The 24,328-nt window shown below is 37.0% G+C and overlaps 1 protein-coding gene and 1 pseudogene across 2 annotated transcripts in view; one reads left to right on the top strand and one right to left on the bottom strand.

The window, feature by feature from the left end:
* EPHA6 (EPH receptor A6) overlaps positions 1 to 24,328 on the bottom strand; it is a 911,975-nt gene that overhangs the window by 171,333 nt on the left and 716,314 nt on the right. The window lies entirely within an intron of this gene.
* On the top strand, positions 4,207 to 7,561 carry LOC119039950 (ubiquitin-conjugating enzyme E2 C-like; annotated as a pseudogene).

The raw sequence follows: 24,328 nt of genomic DNA, 5'->3' as shown, positions 1-24,328 counted from the left end.
ATGTGTTAATAGGCGAGTTCTATTCATTGCACGCTGGATTAAAGACACCATTGAAAGAAAACCATGTACTACTGTGAACAAACTGGTTTTGTTGTTGATTTCATGGGGTTTAGTGAAATTGTCCAGCAGAGCTGATGTTTCTTAAACATTAAGCGGTGTAGCCAAAGTGCCAAGTCCTAAGCCAGAAATTGCTCTGGGGTAACTTTTGATGAATAGTGAAACTAATTTCTTCATTGTTACTGCATAGGGCATTTATCACTGAGCTCAAAGCTAATATGTGTTCATGCGCAATGCTTCATCACTGTCTGAGAAAATGCCCATAATGAAGGCGCAGCACTGAATACCAGGTGGAGATAATTATATCACATATTTGTACAGCATTCTTATTTACAGCTACAAAAGAAATGGTGATTTTTCAACAGGGAAAATAACTGCAGGAAATTCAAACTTTATTATATGCTGTGAAAAGCAAAAATAATCCAATTTTAGCTGATTATGGATTTATTGAAGCCAAGTAATAGGAAGCCTAGTTAAAAATACTAAATCACACAGAAAAAAAATATAACATAATTATGCACAGGAAACCAAAGGAATATAAATGTAATTATCTTAAAGGAAATTTGAGGAAAAACAAAAGCATGTAGAGCAGTGACTCTAAATAATATTAATATGCTTTATATTTGGAGATGTTTATCTGAGTTTTTTCTATTTTTGCCAACATTATTCCAAACTGTTAACTTAGAAAATACTTTTATTTTAACTCCTTGAAAGAAACTAAATACAAATATAATTTTATTGCCATAATTACATCTATTATTTTCCTTGTGGTTGTGACAGCCTGTCAGATTTAATAGCAGTTTTCATTTTCATAAAATTGCTGCATCATTTATAATGGCTTTACTATGTTTCTTTACCATGGGTTAAAAGATCTTTTATTTGCTGTGGCATATTTTCCTTAAGGAACTGTCATTTAAAAAATATCCGAAACAAATCAACATACAAATAGAGAAACTGTTGTACATTCAGTTGAGACATCATATTATGTGATAATAATGCCTTATCATTTTCTCCTTAAGGTCAGTCATGTCGATAGAGATTGTATGAAACATCACTGCTCTAAGTTTTCACATTCAATTCAATCAGGAAAACTGAAATTATTCTTTGTTATAATTCCCTTATCTCTTATTCTACAAGAAATTAAATTCACAATTTTTTTATATTTGATATGGTATACTTTGAGTTTTGGTTGCCCTATTGATTAAGTTGCTGACTCTCTTTGGCTTTTTTTTAAAAGTAATTGTGGAATTAATTAATTAATTAATTATATTGTAGCTGAAGAATAAATAATGTCTAATACTGTAGCAGGAGAAATATAATTTTTCATGAGTATTTTGTCTTTACTTACATTCAGTGGACTAATTATTTGTTAACATAAATTTTTACCTGATGAGAGTAAAAATTACAAGCCATTATAAGCTTAACATATAAGATGTGTCACTTAACACCTCTTTCCAAATCTCAGATACTGGAATTTCCAGTTTGCTAATGATCTTGACTCAGTGGGTTAAAGAGAGACCAGAATGTGACATTAGCTTTGCACTGTTTCTGATACAGAGTTACAAGATAACTGGGCATCCTGAAATTTTGTGTTACTCTGGCAATCCTACTCTGGTAAAATTTCAAACAATTACATATAGCAGATGGACAATAGACACTATTACCTACTGGTGTGAGGTAATTTGATGTGAGACATTGGCTGCATGGGCCAGGGATTTATCTGTCTTTCATTAGCTCAGTGGTTCTCAATGACCCTTAGGGAGCACTGCAAATTGTGAGTGGGAAAAGGCGTTACCTCTGTTCAGTGGGTAAGGGCCAGGATGGATGCTAAAAGCATGAGTGGTATCTGAACTGCACAAAGGAGAATTCTCTCTCAAAATGCTAGTAACACGTCCTGAGAAAAATTGTATGGGAGTAAACAATCTTAGAAAAAGTAATTGCTAGCCCATTGGTCATATCATGAGACCACAATGTGAAAAAGCAGAAGTTGATATGGCTTGTATTTTCAAATCTGCCTGGATCAGTGAATGAAGGATATTGGTTACTCACATTATGTAAAAATAATCTGGCCTGTAAACAGTTTTTAAAGAATTAAAATAAATATATTTAATACAAACTATGAAACAAAATTATTTTTTACATTTGGTATTGCAGCAATGTCCTTGAAATAACTTTACACTGGAAATTAGATATCATTTAGAATTTATGTTAAGAAGAGAAACTATGAGCTCATGTCTCAATTTTCTCATCTGTAAAGTGAAAAATTTCCTCATCTGTATAGCAACTGATCCTACCTTGTGGGACCATTTGTGAGAATTAAATGAAAGTAAATGATTATAAGTATATGACAATATTATTAAGTAGTGATAATTAAAAACATAACCCATTTAGGTGAGAAATTGAGATAAAAATTGATTAGATCTTCTAATGCAAAATGACCCTACTTATGTAAAAACACAAATCCCTAACAGAAAAAATCTCTTCTTTGAAGATGATACATATATAATTTATTTTTGATGCCAAAAGGTTTAATATGGGCAATAATATGAATCTTTAAGATACGACTCTTTCTAATTGTTAACATTAGGTTGTATTTTTGCAGATACTCATTTTGATCTATTTGAGAACAAAAAACACACAGACATATAGAAACAAACAATTTAGAACGGGGAACAAAATACAGGCACACGTGTATGTATATTAAACAGAAAGAAACTTTGGGGAGATGCCCGCACGAGGCAGAGTGCGGATGGATGATGTTCTACTGAGCTGTCCACTTCGAAGCCTGTATGGCTTTGTGAACCACTGTCACCCCAATAAATTCAATTTAAAAAATAAATAGCTATAAGTAAAATATACTCATAACACTCCTGGTAAAGGGCGCTCAAGCATTTTTATTGTTAGAAGATATGATCAAACAACTTTATTGCTTGATCATATTGTCAACATGATAAAAAAAATCGAGAGACAACATGCTTAAACAATAAAACAGTGAAAAATGCCAAAGTATTCATGAAGTAAATAATTTACTTCAAGGGCTTGAACAGTTAAGGCAGGGCCTTGAGTTCATTTGGCCCAAAGCAATGATCCTAGAAGAGCATGTTGCTCCTTACATGGTGGTCCTCAACCCTGACTATACATTAGGGAATTTGTGATAAGAGCCTGAGCAAAGACACAGAATATGGAAATTCCATGCCTTCAATGCCTAAAATGAGTCCTTTGTCAGCGACAACATGATATACAAGAATAATCCAATCTGATGTAAAAAGAGGTCACAGAAATCATTGAGGACAGTATTAAAAATGTGGATTTGTGCTGTACGACAACCAGCCAGGGCCTGAACGAGCAGCAGTTTATGTGTGTTGTGACTGTGTGCGGCCTGAGTGTCATCTGGAGTCAAGTATTGAAATAAACTAAACTTACAATCACACCCTATAGTAGTAAATTTTACAGTGTTAATATAATGTATAAAATGAATATTACCTCAAAATATTTTAATTTCTTTTATTTTATATTTTATAATAAATATGAAGCCATAATACAGCAAAACAGAAGATCCATATGAAATAAGTAAATTAATATGCATATAGTAGAGAGCTTTGGCCCCAAACGTTTACTGATGAGGGCATGTTAAAAAATTTTAAGAGCTGAGAATTGACCATGTATACATTCAGAGCAGAGAGCCTTTCTTCATTCTCTTAAGTATCCAGTATTCAGTTCTGTCTGGTACCTAGTAGCTGCTCCATGATTGTGTGGTGTCGACTAATGATGGTACCTCTGAGCCATACAGTATGAACAGCTTTATAATGCAATGAAAATATAGTCTGTTAAACCAGATGCTGTGCCAAGGACTGTTTTCCCTGAGGAATGTTCACTTCTGAACCTTCAAAGATTCTCTGCCTCTCTCTTTCTCCCTCTCTCTCCCTACCAATTTATCTATTCACCTTTCTATTAATTTCACTTGTCCTTTTTCTGTCAGGCCACATGTGCCCCATCCGCTCCTTGTGTATCTCATGTTTTCTTTCCTGTATGCCTCTCTTCTATTTTTGTTACAATAATTTGTGACTTCACACCATTCTCTCCTCCACTGAAAGAAGAAAACCATAAGCCCATCATATTTGCTTGAATGATGCTGTCTAGTTTACTATGATGGTAGAAGAAGCCTCAGACTTTATCAGTTACATCACCAGCAAAGTAGACTAATGACAACAAAAAAGAGGCATTTTCATGGAAGGCATTAAACAAAAGCATCTTTCACTTCATGGAGACCCTCATTTGGGGTCTCTTTACATAATAAGATGTAGTCTAGGAAGAATTAAGCTGCTCTGTCCAGTTTGGTAGAGAAAGTATTCCTGCCTCGTTGTGGTGTGCAAGGTGGGCCAGCTGGAAAGCTAAAATGGGCTCTTCTAACCTGATCAGAAGATGCACAGAATAGGGTTTCAATAAGCGAGTAAATAGATGAATGAAAAGTGACAAATTGCTCCTTAGGACTCTAAGGAAGTGCTCTGCTTGCACAAATGCTTCTTGGACCAATAGCCACTTTCTAGTGACTGGAAGAGAGCTAATTTTCAATGAGGCTTAGAATGTGAGAGTGAACTATTCTCCGTGTGAATAACTCACTTATTTATGCTTTAATTCATCCGTGGACTTATTCCTTTATTTAGTAAATACTGATTGAGACACTTATTTTTTAAACCTGGTACCATGATACACATTTCCAGCACAAAATATAGGACATCAAATAATGTTTGGCACTATTATTTTCAGGAAATGATTGTAACTGAGCTAAGCCAAAGACACAATTATAGAATTCTCTTCATTTCCTAAATTCCAATAAATTGAAATATGCCTACAATTAAATTGGTATTTTCCTCTCTAGCTGCCTTCACAGCCGGTATCCATGCAGAGTCTTCAGCACCAAAAGCAGGTTGAAATCATGGAGTGGCCACTCTTTTGCCACTTTAACCCCTCGGTCACTGCAATACAAGCTTCACAGCTTTCTTAGCCTGCTGTTGCTCAGTAGGTCACAAGAGAAGTACTGAAGTGAAAAGGGCAGTTTCATGGTTAAAACTTTATGAATTATTTCTTCAGTGCTAAAATTTGTTTTCAGTTTCCCCTCAGTTGTTTTTAAACTTGAAGAGGCATAATAAAATTATGGTTGCTATAAATTATTTTAAGTATAGCATTATCAAAGATAATTACAATATTTTGAAACTGATTAAGAAAATATTTACTGAAAAATACATTTTAATTTATATTTAAAATAGAGGTCTTTTGACATTTTAAAAGCAAATATTGTAAATGCCTGAGTTTCCTCAACTGGTAAAATGATCATTGTGGACTAGAACTGCCCTAGATTTCCTTTAAGCTCTAGAAGATTTTTTTACATAATTTTTATTTTATTTGTTACATTGAATTAAACCTCTATTTTCCCAAAACGTGGGTTATATCCAGTGGTTTTACCTATCTTTAGATTCAGTGGGACTTGGAATGTTAATTACCAAAAAAAGCTCCTAAATAAATCTGCAATGTGATAACATGTATGAGGTGTTTTTTTTTAATCCTCCTCACCAAGAATATACTTATTGATTTCGAGAGAGCATCTGTATGTGCCTGAACCAGGGACCAAACCTGCAACCCAGGCAAGTGCCTTGACTGGGAATTGAACACAACCTTTTGGTGTATGGGACAATGCTCCAATCACTGAGGCACACTGACCAGGGCCATCTATCAGGTGTTACAGTGAAAATGCCTAGGCTTGAGGCTAGGCAGAACTTTGAATTCTACTCTACCATTCACTAATTGATTAATCTTAGATAATTTATCTACCTACTCTGCTACTAAGTTTTTTCATTTGAAAAAATGGAAATAATAATACACATATCATGTTACTGTAATCTTTTAGGAAGGCCTATTAGTGGCTGACGGTACTGTTTAGTAAGTGAGAAATAAACGTTTCTCCGTTCCCATCTTAATTTCTTAAATTTGACCTATCATTTCATGACTCTAAGCCTCCATGACATTTCTTGTTCCTGGAAAGCCCTTCTGCTCTCTGGCTGCTGCCCAAACATGCCCAACATAACCTGGGAGAATTTGCTTTTCCCTCCTCTGTGCTCCTGTACAACCTTAGCTGCTATAATGAAGGTAGAAGACTGTTATAGGTACAGTGCTTGTTCGTTTGCAGTTTTGTGAAACCAAACTGAAAATCCTTTAGGGGCCCGTCCAGTGCCATAAATAAGTATATCAGGTTGGCCACAAAGGCATTAAGTCAAACTGAAAGATAAACATTCTGGCTAAGGAGACTGAATTCAAATAGTGTGTGGATGATGTGTTGTGGAATTGCGCACCTGAAATCTGTATAATTTTGGTAACTAGCGTCACACCAATAGATTCAATAAAAAAATAAGAGAACACCCTAGAAATAAATAAAACACCTCTTAGCTGACTTCGGCCCCTGGGCTGCCGGTTGGCGACTTTGGCTGACGCGTTTGTCTTCCCTGCCAGGTTGCGAGCCCTGAACAATGATGCAGGTCTTATTCTCCTCTGCACAGCCAATCCCAGAGCTCATGGTAGATGCTCAGGGTGATATTTACTGAGTTTAATTGAAATTAGCTTCATCTGAATAGTTCAGAGGCATTTTGACTTTAGCTGGACAAATAACAGATTGAATTTGTCAATGTTAGAACTTTTACCATGTTTACTCTAATAATATAAATATCCTATTCTCAAAACTGTGTATAATTATTAAAGTTCAATGAGATGTATGACCCTCTACTTTAAATGCTAATAAAGGATGAAAATCTAAAATTTCTGAGATTCTGGAGTCCTTTTATCTAAGAATTGGTGAAGGGGTGAACTAAACTCGAAAAACATATCCTCCCGAGATACAGTCATGTTCTCCGAGTTCCTGTGTCCCTGCCAGTGCCGCCCAGGGGGGCCTCCAGGACTGTGACCCACCTGCTGCCAGAATCACTCCCGAAGGAGCTGAGCACATGGGGCACTGGCCGCCCCCATGGGCAGAAGGTGACAGCAGGAGCTGGTGACCCTCACAATGTCTGGCAACAATAATTTCTGCCTTCCCTGAATCAGACAACCTTTTCAAATGGGTGGGGGTCCTCCATGGAGCAGCTGGCACAGTATAGGAAGACTGAGGTGTGAGCTCTCCCTAGAGCTCCCCAGTAGCTGCCTGCACCATTTCCCACAGTGAAGTGCCTCATGCCCTGCTACCCGCCCCCACCTCAGACACCCAGGGTGACATCAGCCTGGACATGCCACACGATGAGCAGTCTGCTCTGTATGAAGTCAGGACCATCCTGTCACCACCCAGAGCCTGCTCAGAGAACCTAACATCGATAGCCTGTTGAACACGCAGGGGGCTGAGCTCTGGAAAAGCCCCACCACCTTTGAGAAGTACCTTCAAGAAACCTATGCAAAGCAGGACTCCAGCCAACAACCTGAGGTGTTCAGTCTCTCTCTTGGTGCTATGTTTTTATTTTTTCCTTAGATGGTCTGTCTTGCCTTGATTTCTGTACAGGACTCTGTATTTTCAGCTGTGGTGTCATATTTGTTTGTCTATGCTTTTTTTAAAAATAAAGTCTCGGAGCCCCCGTAAGATCTATCTATCATCTATCTATCTATCTATCTATCTATCTATCTATCTATCATTTATCTATCATCATCATCTATCCACACATACATACAATGAGGGGGGACTAAAATACCCCATAATTTATTTATAAAAAATTGCATATTTATTCTTAAATGTTTAAACTTCAGTCGCCTTCAAAGTCCTCTCCATTTGATGCAATACACCTACTGAAACATTTTTTCTGTTTGAAACAGTTTTTGAACTTGTCAATTTTGATGCCTTTTAGTGCTTCTGCTGTTTTTTTGTTTCACCTCTTCCGCTTTGGCAAAATGTTTCCCTTTGAGGATTTTTTTCATCCAGGGAACCAAACAAAAAGTCATGTGGGCTGAGATCAGGTGAATCAGGTGAATCATGGCTGGGGCATAGGAGTCATGGCATTTTTGGTCAAAAACTGCTGAACACCCAGAGCAGTGTGGGCAGGTGCATTAGAAAATCACCCAGCATGAAATGGGCAAAGGTGCTGAAATAGTCTTCTAAAAAATTCACTGAAGCTGAACACAGCCTCTCACAACAACACCAGCTGGTACACTGATACCGATGGGTTCCTAGAACACTCACCTAGTGGGCCAAGCCTGTGCTATAAAGGGCCTAGCCTCTGGAAGATAATTCCATTTGGGGGGAGACCTCTTCATGTATGTATACTTTTCTTAATAAAAGAAAAGCATGTCCTTTCAACTAGGCCTCCATACAAGGCCTCGGTTGGTGGATTCTTACATAGCCTTTTCTTTCTGAGGTTAGACTCTTAAACTATATGTTCTACAAAAAATGCTTTTATACCTCAGGTGCCATGGAGTCAGCTAAGGAGCTGTTAAGTAGCATTAATCAATGTGTATATGAGCTAGATCTAGTCAGCTTCCCAGGCAAAGTACGCTATGTACTTAATATTTATGAACAATGGATTTCTCTGTCATGTTATTAAAGGGAGGTTTGTTCCTTTAACTCCCTTGGTAAGGAGGTCACGAGGCAGCCTGCCTCTGACTCTGTAATTTTCAAGGCTGCCCATGGACCAGTCAGTCCGGCCATTTGTTGCTAGCATGTCCCCTACTGTCAGGTGTATCATTGTTACTGCCTCATATAAAAGCATGACAGAGAATGCTTTGGACTTAGTTTCATTTTCAAATATCGATAGCACCCTTGGCAGTGCTATTCACAGACAAATGTGTTAATGTGTACCAAGCATTTCTCATTTAAGGCTAAGATACTTAAGTTGCTTTCAAAGTTCTGTTAGCTCTTTCAGTTCGGAGTGGTTCTCATTTGGAATCTATGTGGTGTAGATTAGATGGCAGGATAATTTGGTTTAGTAATTGCCATTTCGAAATTTGATTGGTCTTGAAAATAATTTGGGAACACAATTAGGGCTGAAAATAATTGAGAGTAGCCATCAGAGAACAAAACTAATCAAGATGCTAATGACTTTACATCAATTCTGACACCATAAACGTATGATGGGCAGGGCCCCGTGACGGTGGTGATGGTGGCGAACATGCACGCTCTTTTCCAGGTGGCCACCTTCTGCTCGGGGTGAGCATGTGGGACTCCCGTCCACGTCCCTATCAGGCATCACGAAACCGCCTTCGGCGACACCTCCCCGAGTCCTTCCTGTTCAGATCGGTTAAAAAGATTTTCAACATCTCCCTACTGTTGAGCACACACCCAAGGTAAAATGGTTTCAAAATTTTTCACTTTTACTCCAAACACAACAGAACATTCATTGCTATTTGGATCTGTTGCTCCGGCTTTCTGGCAAAAGCGAGGATGCCTCGTCTTGCCGCGACCCGTTGTGAACGCCCCGCTGGGGCGTTGCCCAGTCTGAGAGGTTTTCCTGCCCCCGCCTCCTCGGTGCTCCCTCCGCAGGCAGCAGCGCTGCCCTCGGAAGCTTCTAGGCGCTGGAGTCAGAGGGGCACAATTCCAAAACTTTGCTGAAACGCAGTTTTGTGAATGACTGTATGTACATCACTTTAACACCCTTAGCCTCAGTTTGGGTAACATGTGGACACAGTCTGTGATGAAGATAATGATTCAAGGTAGTGTCTATAAAGTGCCTGCAAAAAGTAGTCACTACCAACCTTATGTGGCTCTTTTTCCTCCTTCACTTACAATACTATCACATTTTCCTTGTAGTATAATTCTGTTCGTGACAGGTCTTACAATAAGTTCCTTGAAAGATTTCTCATTTTTGTATTTCCAACAGAACCTGGCATGTTATATTGCATAGAGGAGTCAACTGTGAAGGAAGCCTTTAAAAACAAAAATTATAATGAATGTCTATGCCTTCTTTATTCATGACAATGTTACTGATAGTTTGGATAGCAACTTTTAAGGTGAAATGATAAAATTCATACAACTGGTTTATATGTTAGTCGAAATATTATTAGAATCATAACAGTATGACATAGAAAGCCATCTGTCTAGCTCATGTCCTTAAACAGACAAATGGATGGATACTAACAACCAAGGACAGGACCTCCACACATACGCTCCTTCATTGTCTTCAGTTTTGCATACATGCTCTCTCATTTACATATTTAGGGAGATTTGAGGGCAGAGTAATCTAAACTATACAAATCCAAGAGGAAAGGGAGGCACAGAACCACAGATGATATTCTGTGAGGGGAGACACTCAAGCATTTATTCTCTGTGGACTTACTTCCTTAGATACAAGCCATCAAATCTCACTATGGCCTGCAGTAGCGATTTTCTACCAGTGTGCCGCAGGAATTTTTAAGGCATACAGTACCTGACTATTTAGTCCTGGGCACTGACCTCTTTCCCCTTAGATTGTCAAATAAATTAACCTCAGCCAGCACAACAATAGCCATCCAGTGTGGATGAATCAAAATTATACCTATTTTTTTTTCAGATCGGCAAAAAATATATTTTTGGTGTGCTGTAGAATTTTAGCAATTACTTTATTTATATCTGTCATGAGATGGAAAAGGTTGAAAATTGCTGGCCTAAAAGCAAACTAATACCAGTTTGTTGGGGTCTATTTTCAAATAAAATGGTAAGTATGTAATGAGCTTGAAAAGAGTCAGGCATTATCCAGCTTACTGTACCTTTTAATTTTTTATTGAAGCTATTACTTTTTTCCTAGGCTTGATGCCTTTTAGGCCTATATTAATCTAACTTTCTGTTCTGATCTGCGGTAATACTTATTCCTGATATTAAGGGAGAAAGTGGAAGCAGACTCAAAGAAGCCTGATTTCATTACTTTTAAGCTACATGAATTGGGCATGTCAAGAATACGTGAAATAATATCTCCCTGCCAGTCTTCCAGCTGCCTGCTGTGCCACTGTTCTCACTTCTGTCTACCATTAGGCTCTGCTTGGCAGGCCATTAGGCTGAGTTCAAAATGAGGATCCAAGTACAGCATGTCCCATGAAAATTGGGGAAGGAAACTCGTGGAGAGCTAGCAGGTGTTAACTCACTGTGGAAAAATGCTACCAAAGTGTTCTTCGGAGCTAGTTCTAAGGCAATTTCAGACCCTTGTATCATTAGATTACTGGTTCACTTAACATACATGCTTTTTATTACATTTTAAATACTGCCTTGGATGTAAATTTGGGTAGTTTGCTAAAATGTTCTGCTAGTGGTGGTAAATGATCAGTTTCTTGGATGTAGTGTCTGTGAGAAAAACGGCAGCTTCTGACATGATATATGTGGAGAGGAAAACATTTGGAAGCAGATCGAGTGCACTTTATGTCTGCGTGGGCTCTCTGGGCACCCAGCCACGTCCAAAGCTTTATTTAACAAATTAATGCCCCACAAAAAGTAGTTTATGCTTTGGACGTTAGTCTTCAGAAGAGGAACCAATAAATGTCTGGAGTTAATACATAAAAGAAGAACAGGATTACATTGAAATTAAAAAGAACATTTATATTTGCAAGTGAAAAATAACTTACATTCAATTTTATTGCTATTTAAATACACTCATTTTGTGTAGATGTGTTAATAGTTTCAGAGAAAGATGGTTGTTTATTTTTAAAGGGCCAAATAATTTCACTATATGGTCATGAATTTATCACCCAAATTTTACAGTTTCAGAGTTTAGAGAACAATGATGCATTTTTGTATATATTTGATTTATTAAAAATCTGAACAAAACAGCTCTCACTTAGCCTTTAAGGAGTGGCACAGGTGCTCGTACACGGAGCAGATCACTGGGTAGTCTTATTGTCCGAGGCAGGGGGTAAGTACCGTGTCACGTGAATCACCCTTTAGCATCAGTAAGATTGGGCCAGTGGAGAAGTGAGGTGATGAAATCACTCCCCGGAAGAAAGCTGCTCACCATGTGAGGCAGATGGGCAGATGTAGTGTGCTGGATGAGGTAATTTACTAAATGGCACCCTGGTGCCCTAGTAGTCTTAATTCACTTCAGCTGAATGAGCAGTTGGATCAAACTCAATCATGGAGAGTGACCCATTCATACTCAAAGGCATATAGATCTCAAATTGAATGCTCTTTAATTGTGTGCATATAACCCTGAAGTAACCTGGATACATGGTTGGGAAAATATCAGTGAGTGTGACCTAATTACAAAGCCCCATTTAAATTTGCTTTTCAAATCACATTTTCACAGTACCGAATGGCAGTGATCTAAGGAGATGAAGTATTTTCAGGAGAGAAAAAGCAAGTCACAATATCATTGCTTAATTGTAATCACAAACTCTGAGTTTGGAGAGAGGCCCAGAAAGTTTGCATTTAAGCATAGATGTGGCCATAATCTAGAAAATTGTATTTACAGAAAAGAAGTTCTGGCAAAGATAAACAGTGGAGTGTAGAATAAGGCTTGTCAAGAAATAAACAATGTTTGGTCATTTTTTTCTTCCTTCTGGTCCACTCCATTAATTTGAGTCCCAGTTTCCTTCCCATCACTATTGGTTTCCTGTGAATTTCCCTTCATTTCACTTAGTTTAGCCTTCATTTGTTCCTCTCATTTGTGACTAAAATCAACCAGTTCTGTGAGCATCCTGATCACCAGTGTTTTGAACTGTGCATTTGATAGGTTGGTTATCTCTTGGTCGTTTAGAAGTATTGGCTCAGAAAAGAATGAAGAAACAAGAATTCAATAAAATGAGGAGAGGCTCAGGAACCTCCAGGACATCTTTAAACATTCCAACATCCGAATTATAGAGGTACCAGAAGGGAAAGAGGAAGAGCAACAAGTGGAAAACTTATTTGAATAAATAATAAAGGAGAACTTCCCCAATCTGGCAAAGGAAATAGAATTCCAGGACATCCAGGAAGCTCAGAGAGTCCCAAAGAGCTTGGACCCAAGAAGGAACACACCAAGGCTCATCATCATTATATTAGCCAAGATTAAAATGAAGGAGAGAATCCTAGAAGCAGCAAGAGATAAGGGGACAGTCACCTACAAAGGAGTTCCCATCAGACTGTCAGCTGATTTCTCAAGAGACCTTCCAGGCAAGAAGGGGCTGGAAAGAAGTATTCCAAGTCATGAAATCCAAACATCTACATCCAAGATTGATGTATCCAGCAAAGCTTTCATTTAGAATGCAAGGCCAGATAAAGTGCTTCTCAGATGAGGTCAAATTCAAGGAGTTCATCATCACCAAGCCCTTATTATATGAAGTGTTAAAGGAACTTATCTAAGAAAAAGAAGATGAAAAAGATGAACAGTGAAAGGACAGCAAACTCACAGTTATTAAGAACTGCACCTAAAACAAAAGCAAACTAAGAGGACAGCTAGATCAGGAGCAGAACCATAGAAATGGAGATCACATGGAGGGTTAGCAACAGGGGAGTGGGAGGAGGAGAAGGGGGGAGAAGGTACAGAAAATAAGTAGCATAGATGGTAGGTAGAAAATAGACAGGAAGGAGGGCAAGAATAGTATGGGAAATGTAGAAGCTAAGGAACTTGTGACACATGGACATGAACTAAAGGGGGGAATGTGGGTAGGAGGGGTGTGCAGGGTGGAGGGGAATGAAGGGGGGAATGGGACAACTATAATGGCATAATCAATAAAATATATTTAAAAAAGAAATAAACAATGAAGAGGACACATGTCTTTTCTGGTAAATGACATATTTAGATCAAAGAAAAATGATTGCATAAAGATAAGCTTGTATATATATCATGTGTGTATGTGTGAGTATACTTACGAAGTATTGACTCACCCAACTTTTAATACGATTGCATATAACAAATGTATAAAGCTTTTTCAAACATTCAGTCTTGAATGAAACAAATGATTGTTTTCATGGGATTTTTAAATTTGATTTGTAATGTGTATTTTATGAAAAAACATGAATCTCCACTACCTGAAAATATCCTGTCTGAAACAACTTTTAAAGACTGATATGCTTACAGCATATGCTGGGTAGTCCACAAAAAGAACAACCTCAGCTCACAGTGGATGACTTAGGAGGGTCCTGAATCTCTAGCCATGATCTGACCTCATGGTGGCAGAGACTAACAGTGGAACATAAAGATGAAGACCATATTTTTCCAGCTTCCTTATGCATCCAGATGAAGCTATATGATTAAGGTCTGACCAATGCCTGTAAGGGAAAATGTCACTAAATGGAGAAAATATGACCATGTTTACCCTTTCCTCCTTATGCAGTGTGCTAAAGGTAGCCTCTCAAGAAAGCAGAATCATAAAAATATCCTATCTGCCATAGATTGCTTACCTATGGGTGTTTCATACATGGGGGAAATAATTTTTATGCATTTGATCTGATGTTATTTGGAATTTTTTGTCACTCCTGACATAATCTAGCCATAAATGGATAGATTAATTTGTCTTCTCTTAACATTCCTGGTGCTTGAACTAACTGCACCAATATCCTATGATGACTTCATCTGACCCTTTGAATTTGAAATAGCCTTCAAATTTATCATTTTGGCTATTTTGGACTATTTTACATCTCCACCATTGGACTAATTTTTAGGAGGCCAGTATCATGTGATCTTGTTCATCTCATCCCTAGATCACAGGTGGCCAACACAAAGCCTGTGTGATGAATCTGGTCCTTTTTGCCTTGTGTTATCCAGACCAGCACCTTGTTTCTACGTGGCAGCAGTGCCGAGCTCCTTGCCCCTAGTTAAGGAGTAGTTACATTTACACAGTCCTAAAATTACATCCGGCCCTTTGAAGGCAACCGTGAGGCTGATGTGGCCCCTGGTAAAAATGAGTTTGACACCCCTGCCCTAGCTGTAGCTGCTCCCTGGACTGAGTGCTTAAGGGAAAAATCCACTAAATAATTTTTGTGCAATCTACAAATTTCTTAAAACTGTATAGAAATATAGTTATGTTTAGACGAAACTCATATGCCATCAACCCCTTTTACAGAGGATGGATACCTTTTCCTTAGAAAAAAATTGACAGAAAAAAATCTTTTGAGATAGTCCTCCTATTCAAAAACCCATATTTCTTAGGATCCCAAGGATTTAAGAATCATACTTCCTATAATCCATTCCCAAACATACACACATACCCCTGTACTCTTTAAGTAAATGGACTTAACCTTTCAGCTAATTGCTAAGTTGGAAACTTGAGGGTTATTGAGACTTCTTTCTCACAATCACCTTCCTATCTTTGGGGCCATGTTGATGGCCCTATCTTTGGGCCCATCGATTCTATATAGTAAATGTTTTTCTTAGTCATTTTTCCATCATCACAGCAGATGCACCACCTTATTTAAATCCACTATTATTTTCTACTCTGTATTATTGTCACCACTTTTGAAAATTTTTTCTGTTACAATTGCCACTCAATATTCTATTAGTTTCAGGTATACAGCATTGTGGTTAGATATTATTATAAACTTATGAAGTGATCCCCCAATAAGTCTAGTACCCACCTGGCACCATACATAGTTTTTACAATATCACTGACTGTATTCCTGATGCTGTACTTTACATCCCTGTGCCTATATTGTAACTACCAGTCTGTACTTGTTATCCCTTAAACTTTTTGACCCAGCCCTCCAAACCCCCTCCCCTCTGACAACCATCAGTTTGTTCTCTAATTAGCAGGCTATCACTTTGTTGCTCCTATCTCCAGTTTAACTTCTCTCCAGTCTCTCTTATATTCAACTGGTAGAGGATTTTACCAAGATGTGAACACATTTGATTTCCCTTTTAAAACATTTCAAGGCTCCCCATTGATTTAAGAATAATGCTTACAATGTAAATTATGCTGTAATGCAAAAACATATTCTTATTAAACTTTAAACAGTTTAGAACAATGAAAATTCTTTCATCATGTATCGAATCCCAGCCCCTACTGCTATCACTGTGATGCGTGTCCTCACAGATGTTTTTGCATGCCATGTGTTTCCATACCGAGATATGAAAATAGTTTTGTTTTGTAAATTTTAAAAATAAATATTATACAAAGTATCTTACAGTTAACCTACCTTTTTATGTTTAAATTTAATTACGTGTTTTGGAGACCCTTTATAATATTGATAAACTTGCTTCTTTTTAACTGCGTCATAATATTCACTCTTAAAAATATATAATTTATCTAACCATCTTCTTCCTGGTGAGAATTTAGGGTATTATACATATATCTAGAATAGTTACACAATTGTGGGGTTTCTGATTTGAACAATATGTTCATTTTAAAATAAGGCAGACTTTCAAATAATCCACCAGAAGTCTGTGTCAATTTATGCTATCAACAGGTAAAAAAAAAATTTAATTTTGGTTTTCATTTGTATATTATTGAATACTAGTGAAACTGAATATATTTTCTGATTCTTACTGAGCATCATATTAGTTTTTATGCAAATTGGCTGTTCATATATTTGTCCTATTTTATGTAATGGGATATTTTAAAAACAATTGTAGAAATTTATCACATAAATTCCATATTAATCTTTTGTTTAATAAATATAGAGTTTTACTATCAGTTACTTTTCAACTTGTCAAACTCTCTGGCCACATCTACCAAAATTGTTTTACTACATCTTTTGCCACCAGAATAAGAAAATGCTTGTAGGTTTGTAAACCTGTTAACCTATTTCACATTTCTGTACCTTATTTTTACATGCTTTTTGTGCTAATAATATAGCATTTCCTTGTCTTTCTAACCAAGCTGTTATCATTCTTTAAGACTCTGCTTAAGTATTACTTCCTTTAGAGCTCTTCCTTTTATTCTCAGTCCTTCTTAGTAGACCCACCATGCTTACCCTGAACCTCATTCACTTATGTATCCATATCAATGGACCCAATTACTAATGCTCTACTTCTGTCAGTCTGTTGGACATATATACTCATGGACTAGAAGCTGAGCCTTATTTGTATTGGCATCATACTAGCTGCTCAATATGTGTTTGTTTTAATGACCCTATCAGTTCTGCCTTTATTATAGCTTATTAAAACTATTCCTCTGTTGGGTAATGAAACATGGATTTCTCCTAGAAGAATGCACAGTTCTTTCTCAAAGTAACTAAATAAATACTTTCTTCTAAGTTGCTTAAATTAAGGTGGGTAAAAATGACTTGGTATACATTATGTGATAGGTTAATAAATAAAATGAAAGAAATATATCATGGCTATCATTCAGGCAAGGGATCTTAGAATTGAGAAGAGCCTTAACATCTTAGACATTCTTACACTATTTTATTTGCATCTCTATGACTATGCTCTGTGGGTCAGTCTGTTTCATTGCTGGGCTTTCCTAGTTAATATATGATCGGTGCAAAATTTGCTTTCATGCAACTTCCATCTAACAGTCTGAACAGTTGCACGTGGTATATGTAGAGACCTATTATTTTTGCTTTCATTTTTCCTACATTTTTAACTGTATAAAATGCATATCTTGATCTAGCAGACACTTATTTAAAATATCACCGTCCAAATTACCTTACTTTTGGAAAAAACGTACTTTGTCAATTACCTTCAAAATGTGTTATTGGGAACTGATCCTCAGATATAGATGTGAAAGGACTCATTCACTCCTTAAAAATGGTCCTTTTCTTACATCAGTGGAACCAAAGATGTAGTTGGCTTTTTTATAATAGCTATGTCACACTGCTGGCAATTATTCAATGTGAGATCAACTAAATCCATTAGTGTTTTGTAGAGGACCAGTATTAAAGCCTTACTCTGCTTAATATAATCTAAAAGTACACTGTCTTATAATTATTCTTTTAAGTTTCTCTTGCTTGTTTTGGGCCTTGTAAGGCATACTGAATTCTTTATATACAAGGAAGAAAAAGATCAAGAATCCCATGAGTACTCTCAACCATCTCAATAGTCCCATAGTTTCCAAACCAAGTCATTGGCAGGCACAGTTATTTAACACAGACACACTTGTTACTATATAGCTATAGGAAGAAATGTCAGACAGAGAAAGACAAATGCCATATAATTTCACTTATACATGGAATATAAAAAAACAAAATAAACAAATAAAAGAGAAACAAACTCGTAGATACAGAGACCATGTTGATGGTTGCCAGATGTGAGAGTAGTTCAGGGAATATTTGAAAAAGAAAAAGCGATTAAGATGTACAAATGGCCAGGTACAAAATAGTCATGGGGATATAGTATATAGCATAAGGAATATAATCAATAATATTGTATTAGCTATGTATGGTGTTGGATGGATACTAGACCTATTGGGGGATCACTTTGTAAGTTTTATAATAATGTCTGAAAGCTATACTGCACACCTGAAACTAATGTCATACTGTATGTTTAAGATGGCAGAAGAGTAAGTGGAATCTAAGTCACCTCCTCCCAGGACCAAATGGAATTACAGCTAGATGAAAGGAAAGGTTATTCATCCTGAATAACCAACTGAACACTACTAGAGAGAAGTCTTAAAGCCAAAGATATACGGAAGAAACCACATCACTACAACAAGACTGGTAGAGTGTACGGAGGCAATGAGAGGGCTGTCTGGGCTCCCACAAGTGGTGCCTGTGTGTTGGAGGGATATTTCAGCAGCCAGCGGGGTCCCCTGAAGGGGTGTGGGTTCTAAATATCAAGTGAGTGTCCCCAGAAACTCTAGAGCACCAAACCAGGTGCAACCTGGATTACATATGGCTATGAAAAACAGTGGGGTTTCTGTCCACCAGGGAGATATGACTAGAGATGCAGAGAGCCTCTTAAAGCATCAATGCACAAAATTTCATTTGCAGCCACTTACTCAGGGCTCTGCTAGAGGGAGGGCAGAGTAGATTAGAGATGCTTGAGGAAAGACTGGGGTTAGTGGCTCTGGAGAGGGAGCTGGAGAAACAGCTGCCAGGATCTCTGGGCTGAATTCCCAATACTGCAGAAGTCATATCTCTCAGGCAGAGCGCTCCCCTCCAGGTGGCAGCAGAGGGGAAGCAATAGCCCCACCTACAGAATGCCTCTCACCTCACCCTGTGGAGCTTAAGCCAGATTGCTGAGTATGGCTGGAGGTTCTTTCAGTGATTTAGCTTAACAGCAAAAGCAGATCTCTGGGAGCATTGAGGCTTTAGCTGACCCTCCCCAAAGCCTGGTGCAAGTAAAATCCTACCCTGGTGCACAGCCTGGTTATTTCTGTACACACCAAGGCACAGTAGAGGAAACCATAAGCTGTGAATTGCTAAGAGCTCCACACAGGTTGCCCAGAGCCAGGCACAGGCAGCATCTGACATAGGTCTACACCAGAGTCTTTGCAGGTCTACCTAATACACAGAAGAAACACAAAGAGCCAGCCAAAATGAAAAGACAAATAAACAGGCCCCAAATAAAAGAACAAGAGAATCCTCTAGAGGAAGAACTAAATGAAAGGGAGGCAAGCAATCGATCAGATTTAGAGTTTAGAGTAATGATTATAAGGATACTCAACAGCATGAAAGAAGACATACAAACTATAAAAAAGGACCAGTCAGAAATAAAGAATGCAATGCCTGAAATAGTACACCAGTAGAAATAAAGAGTAGGTTAGATGAAGCAGAGGATTCATTAAGTGATTTGGAAGACAAGATAGAAAAAACAACCAAGCACAGAGGCAAAAGAGAAAAAAATTTTAAAAATAAGGAGAGCTTTAGAAACATTTGGGACAACATGAAGCATAACAACATCCACATCATGGGAATACCAGAAGGAGAAGAGACTGAACAAAGGATGGAGAATGTACTTGAAAAAATAATGACTGAAAACTTCCCTAATATGATGAAGGGAAAATGCACACAAGTCCAGGAAGCACAGAGAATCCCGAACAAGAGGGATTCAAAGAGCCACAACAAGACACATCATAATTAACACAGTAATGTTTAAAGATAAGAGGATAATTCCAAAAGTCAAAAAAGAAAAGCAGTTAATTGTCTACAAGGGAGCTCCAATTAGACTGTCACCTGATTTCTCAACAGAAACATTTCAATTCAGTCCAGAAAGGATTGGCATGAAATATTCAAGGAGATGAAAAGTGTGGACTTACAACCAAGGCTATTTTACCCAACAAAGCTATCATCTATTATTGAAGGAGAAATAAAGAGCTTCCCAGACAAGAAAAAACATAAAGGAGTCGGTTAACACCAAAACAGTACTGAAATAAATGTTAAAGGGATTGCTTTAAGAAGAGAAAGAAGAAAAATAAAAAGAAAAGCAGAAGAAAATAGTCTAACAATAAACTAGCAATACACATTATCTGTCAATAATCACTTTAGATGTAGAAGGCTTAAATGCTCCAACCAAAAGACATCAGCAGTTGAATGGATAAGAAAACAGGACCCATATATACATTGTCTCCAAAAGACTCATTTGCAATCAAAAGATACACCCAGACTAAAAGTAAAGAAATGGAAAAAGATATTTAATTCAAATGGGATGGAAAAAAAAGCTGAAGGTGCAATATTTACATCAGAAAAAATAGACGTTAAGACGAAGACTATAGTAAGAGACACAGTAGGACACTACATAATGATAAAGCGAACAATTCAACAAGACGACATAAGTGTAGTTTATATACCCAACATAGTACCACCTAAATATGTAAAGCAAATCCTGATGGTCATAAAAGGAGAGACTGACAAAGCTACAGTCATAGTAAGGAATTTTAACACTCCACTGACTTCAGTGGATAGATGTTCCAGACAGAAAATCAACAAGGAGACAGAGGCCTTCAACAACACATTAGATCAAGTGATTGATATATGCAGAGCACTTCACCCCAAAACAGTATACATACTTTTTAAGTACACGTGGAACATCCTTGTGTGGTCTATCCTTTTCTAGGATAAACCATGTGCTAACATACAAAACAAGTCTCAATACATTTAAGAAGATTGAATCACATTAAGCATCTTCTCTGACTACAACGTTATGAAACTAGAAATCAATCACAAAAACACTGAAAAATATGCAAAGACATGGAAGCTAACTACCATGTTATTAAACAATGAATGGGTCAGATTGACAAACCTTTAACCAGACTCATCAAGAAGAAAAAGGACCCAAGTAAATAAAATCAGAAATGTAAGAGGAGAAATAACGACACCAAATAAATACAAAGACTTGTAAAAAATATTATGAACATCTATATGTCAAAAATAGGACAACCTGGATGAAATGGGTTAATTCCTAGAAATACACAATCTTCCAAAACTAAATCAGGAAGGATCAGAAAGTCTGAATAGACAGATTGCAACTAATGAAATTAAAGCAGTAATGAAAAAATTCCCAAAAAACAAAAGCCCTGGACCAGATGGCTTCAAAAGTGAATTTTACCAAACAGTCTGAGAAGAACTAACTCCACTTCTCAAACTATTTCAAGAAATTCAAGAGGGAAGACTCCCAAGTTCATTTTATGAGGCCAGCATTATCCTAATTCCAAAACCAGATGAAGATACTACCAAAAAAGAAAACTATAGGCCAGCATCCCTGATGAACATAGATGCTAATATTCTCAACAAAATATTAGCAAACTGAACATAGCAATACACCAAGAACATCATACGTCACGATCAAGTGGGATTTATTCTGGAAATGCAAGGTTGGTACAACATTCTCAAATCAATGTGATACACCATGTAAACAAAATGGAGGGAAAAAACCCCACATGATTATATCCATAAATGTGAAAAAGCATTTAATTAAATCTAGCACATATTTATGATAAAAATTCTCAGGAAAATGCAGAGGGAACGTGCCTAAACATAATAAAGGCCAAAATGACAAACCCACTGCCAACATCATACTCAAGGGGCAAATATACAAGGATTCCCCTTAAGATTGGCAACATGATAGGATGTCCACTTAACTTCTCTTATTCAACACAGTACTGGAAGTCTTAGCCAGAGCAATGAGACAAGAAGAAGAAATAAAAGCCATCCAAATTGAAAAGGAAGTAAAACTGTCTTTATTTGTAGATGACAAAATAATGTACGTAGAGAACCCCAAATATTCCATCAAGAGATTAATAGAACTGATAAATGAATTCGGCAAAGTAGTAGAATATAAAATTAATATCTGGAAATCAGTTGCATTTTTATATGCTCATAACTATCAGAAAGGGAAATTAAAAAAACAATCCCATTCATGGTCACTTCAAAAACAATAAAATACCTAGGAATAACCTAAGCAAGGATGTAAAAGATGCATACTTGGAAAATTATAAGACACTGAAGAAAGAAACTGAGGAAGAAACAAATAAGTGGAGGCACATTCCATGTTCATGGACAGGAAGAATTCACATCCTTAAAATGTCCAAACTACCCAGAGCAATCTATATGTTCACCACAATTTCTATCAAGATTTCAATGACATATTTTACAGTACTAGAACAAATATTTCAAAATTTTATATGGAACTACAAAAGGCCTCACATAGAAACAGCTATCCTGAGAAAGCAGAACAAAGTTAGGGGAATCATGCTACCTAATATCAAGCTATAACTTAAGACCACAATAATCAAAATATCCTGGTACTGGCATAAAAACAGACACATAGATCAATGGAACAGAACATAGGGCCCAGAAATAAACTCATGAGTTTATATAGTCAATTAATGTTCAACAGAGGAAGCAAGCACGTTAATGGGCTAAGGGTATTTTACTCAATAAATGGTGTTGGGAAAATTGGACAGATACGAGCAGAAAAATGAAACTAGACCACCTTCTTATACCACACACAATAACAAATTCAAATGAATTAAAGACTTAAACTTGAAACCATAAATCCTAGAAGAAAACATAGGCAGTAAAATCTCAGACATCACTTATAGCAATAATTTTTTATGATATATCTCCTCAGGCAAGGAAATAAAATAAGTAAATGGAACTATATCAAACTAAAAAAGTTTTTGTAGAGCAAGGGAGATCACCAACAAAATAAAAAGACAACCCATTGAACAGGAGAACATATTCACCCATATATTTGATAAGAGGTTAATATCCAAAATTTATAAAGAACTTATAAAACTCCACACCAGAAAAAACAAACAATTCAATTAAACAATGGGCAAAGTACCTGAATAGACACTTCTCCAAAGAGGACATACAGATGGCCAATTAGACATATGAAAAGATGCTTAACATCACTAATCATCAGAAATACATATTAAAACCACCATGAGATATCACCTCATGCCTGTCAGAATGACTAGCCTCAATAAATCAATGAACAACAAGGGCTGGCAAGAATGTGGGAAAAAAGGAATTCTCATACACTGTTGGTGGGAATGAAGATTTGTAGATTTGTGCAGCCACTGTGGAAAACAGTATGGAGATAACTCAAAAAATTAGAAGTGGATCTATCTGCCTTTTAACCCAGGGACTCCACTGTTGGGAATGTATCTGCAGAAACCAAAAACCTAATTCCAAAGAACATTAGCACTCCTATGTTCAATAGCAGTATTATTTACAATCACCAAGATTTAGAAACAGCCCAAGTGTCCATCAGTAGATGAATGGGCAAAACAACTATGGGACATTTATACAATGGAATACTACTCAGTCATATAAAAGAAGAAGAATTTGTATTTTGCAATGACATGGATGGACCTGGAGAACATTGCTAAGTGATGGAGAACAATGCTAAGTGAAACAAGCCAGTCAAAGAAAAATACCATATGATTTTACTCATATGTGGAATCTAATTAACACACTGAACTAACAGGTAAAACAGAAACAGAGTCACGGAGAGCAGGCTTACAGTTATTGAGAGGGATTCAGGGGGTGGTAGGATTGGGCAAAAATCATGGACATGGACAACAGTATGTTGATAGAGGGTAATATAAGGGGGATAAATGGTAATGAAAAAAATATAGTAAAAATACTGTATGTCAACTATTTTTTGAAAAAAAATTTAAGAGTTTGGAACTATTCTTATGAAGAAATTTGATTGTTTTCTTGCCTTACACTTAACTCAGCAGTACCATATATATACTGGTATAATTTAATCTATGTGGATTTTGTTATGAAGATATGGACACAAAGTAGACTTTTACCTAACACAATAAAAGGACATGAGCTTCAGAGTCAGACAGACATGGATCAAATTTTGACTTTGCACATATAAGCAGAGTGATATTGAGCAACTCACTTAACATCTCTGAATGAAGCTCCTTATTTGTGAAGTAAGGAAAATAATAATTACTTCTGTAGTGTTTGTGAGGGCTGGTAAAACTAGATGTGAAAAATATGAAGCATAGCATCTGGCACATAGTAGCTCAT

This window comes from Artibeus jamaicensis, unplaced genomic scaffold, assembly GCF_021234435.1.
Source record: "Artibeus jamaicensis isolate MK-2021 breed Jamaican fruit bat unplaced genomic scaffold, CSHL_Jam_final contig_3206, whole genome shotgun sequence".
Classification (NCBI taxonomy): Eukaryota; Metazoa; Chordata; class Mammalia; order Chiroptera; family Phyllostomidae; genus Artibeus; species Artibeus jamaicensis.
This window is presented reverse-complemented; position numbering and strand designations above follow the sequence as displayed.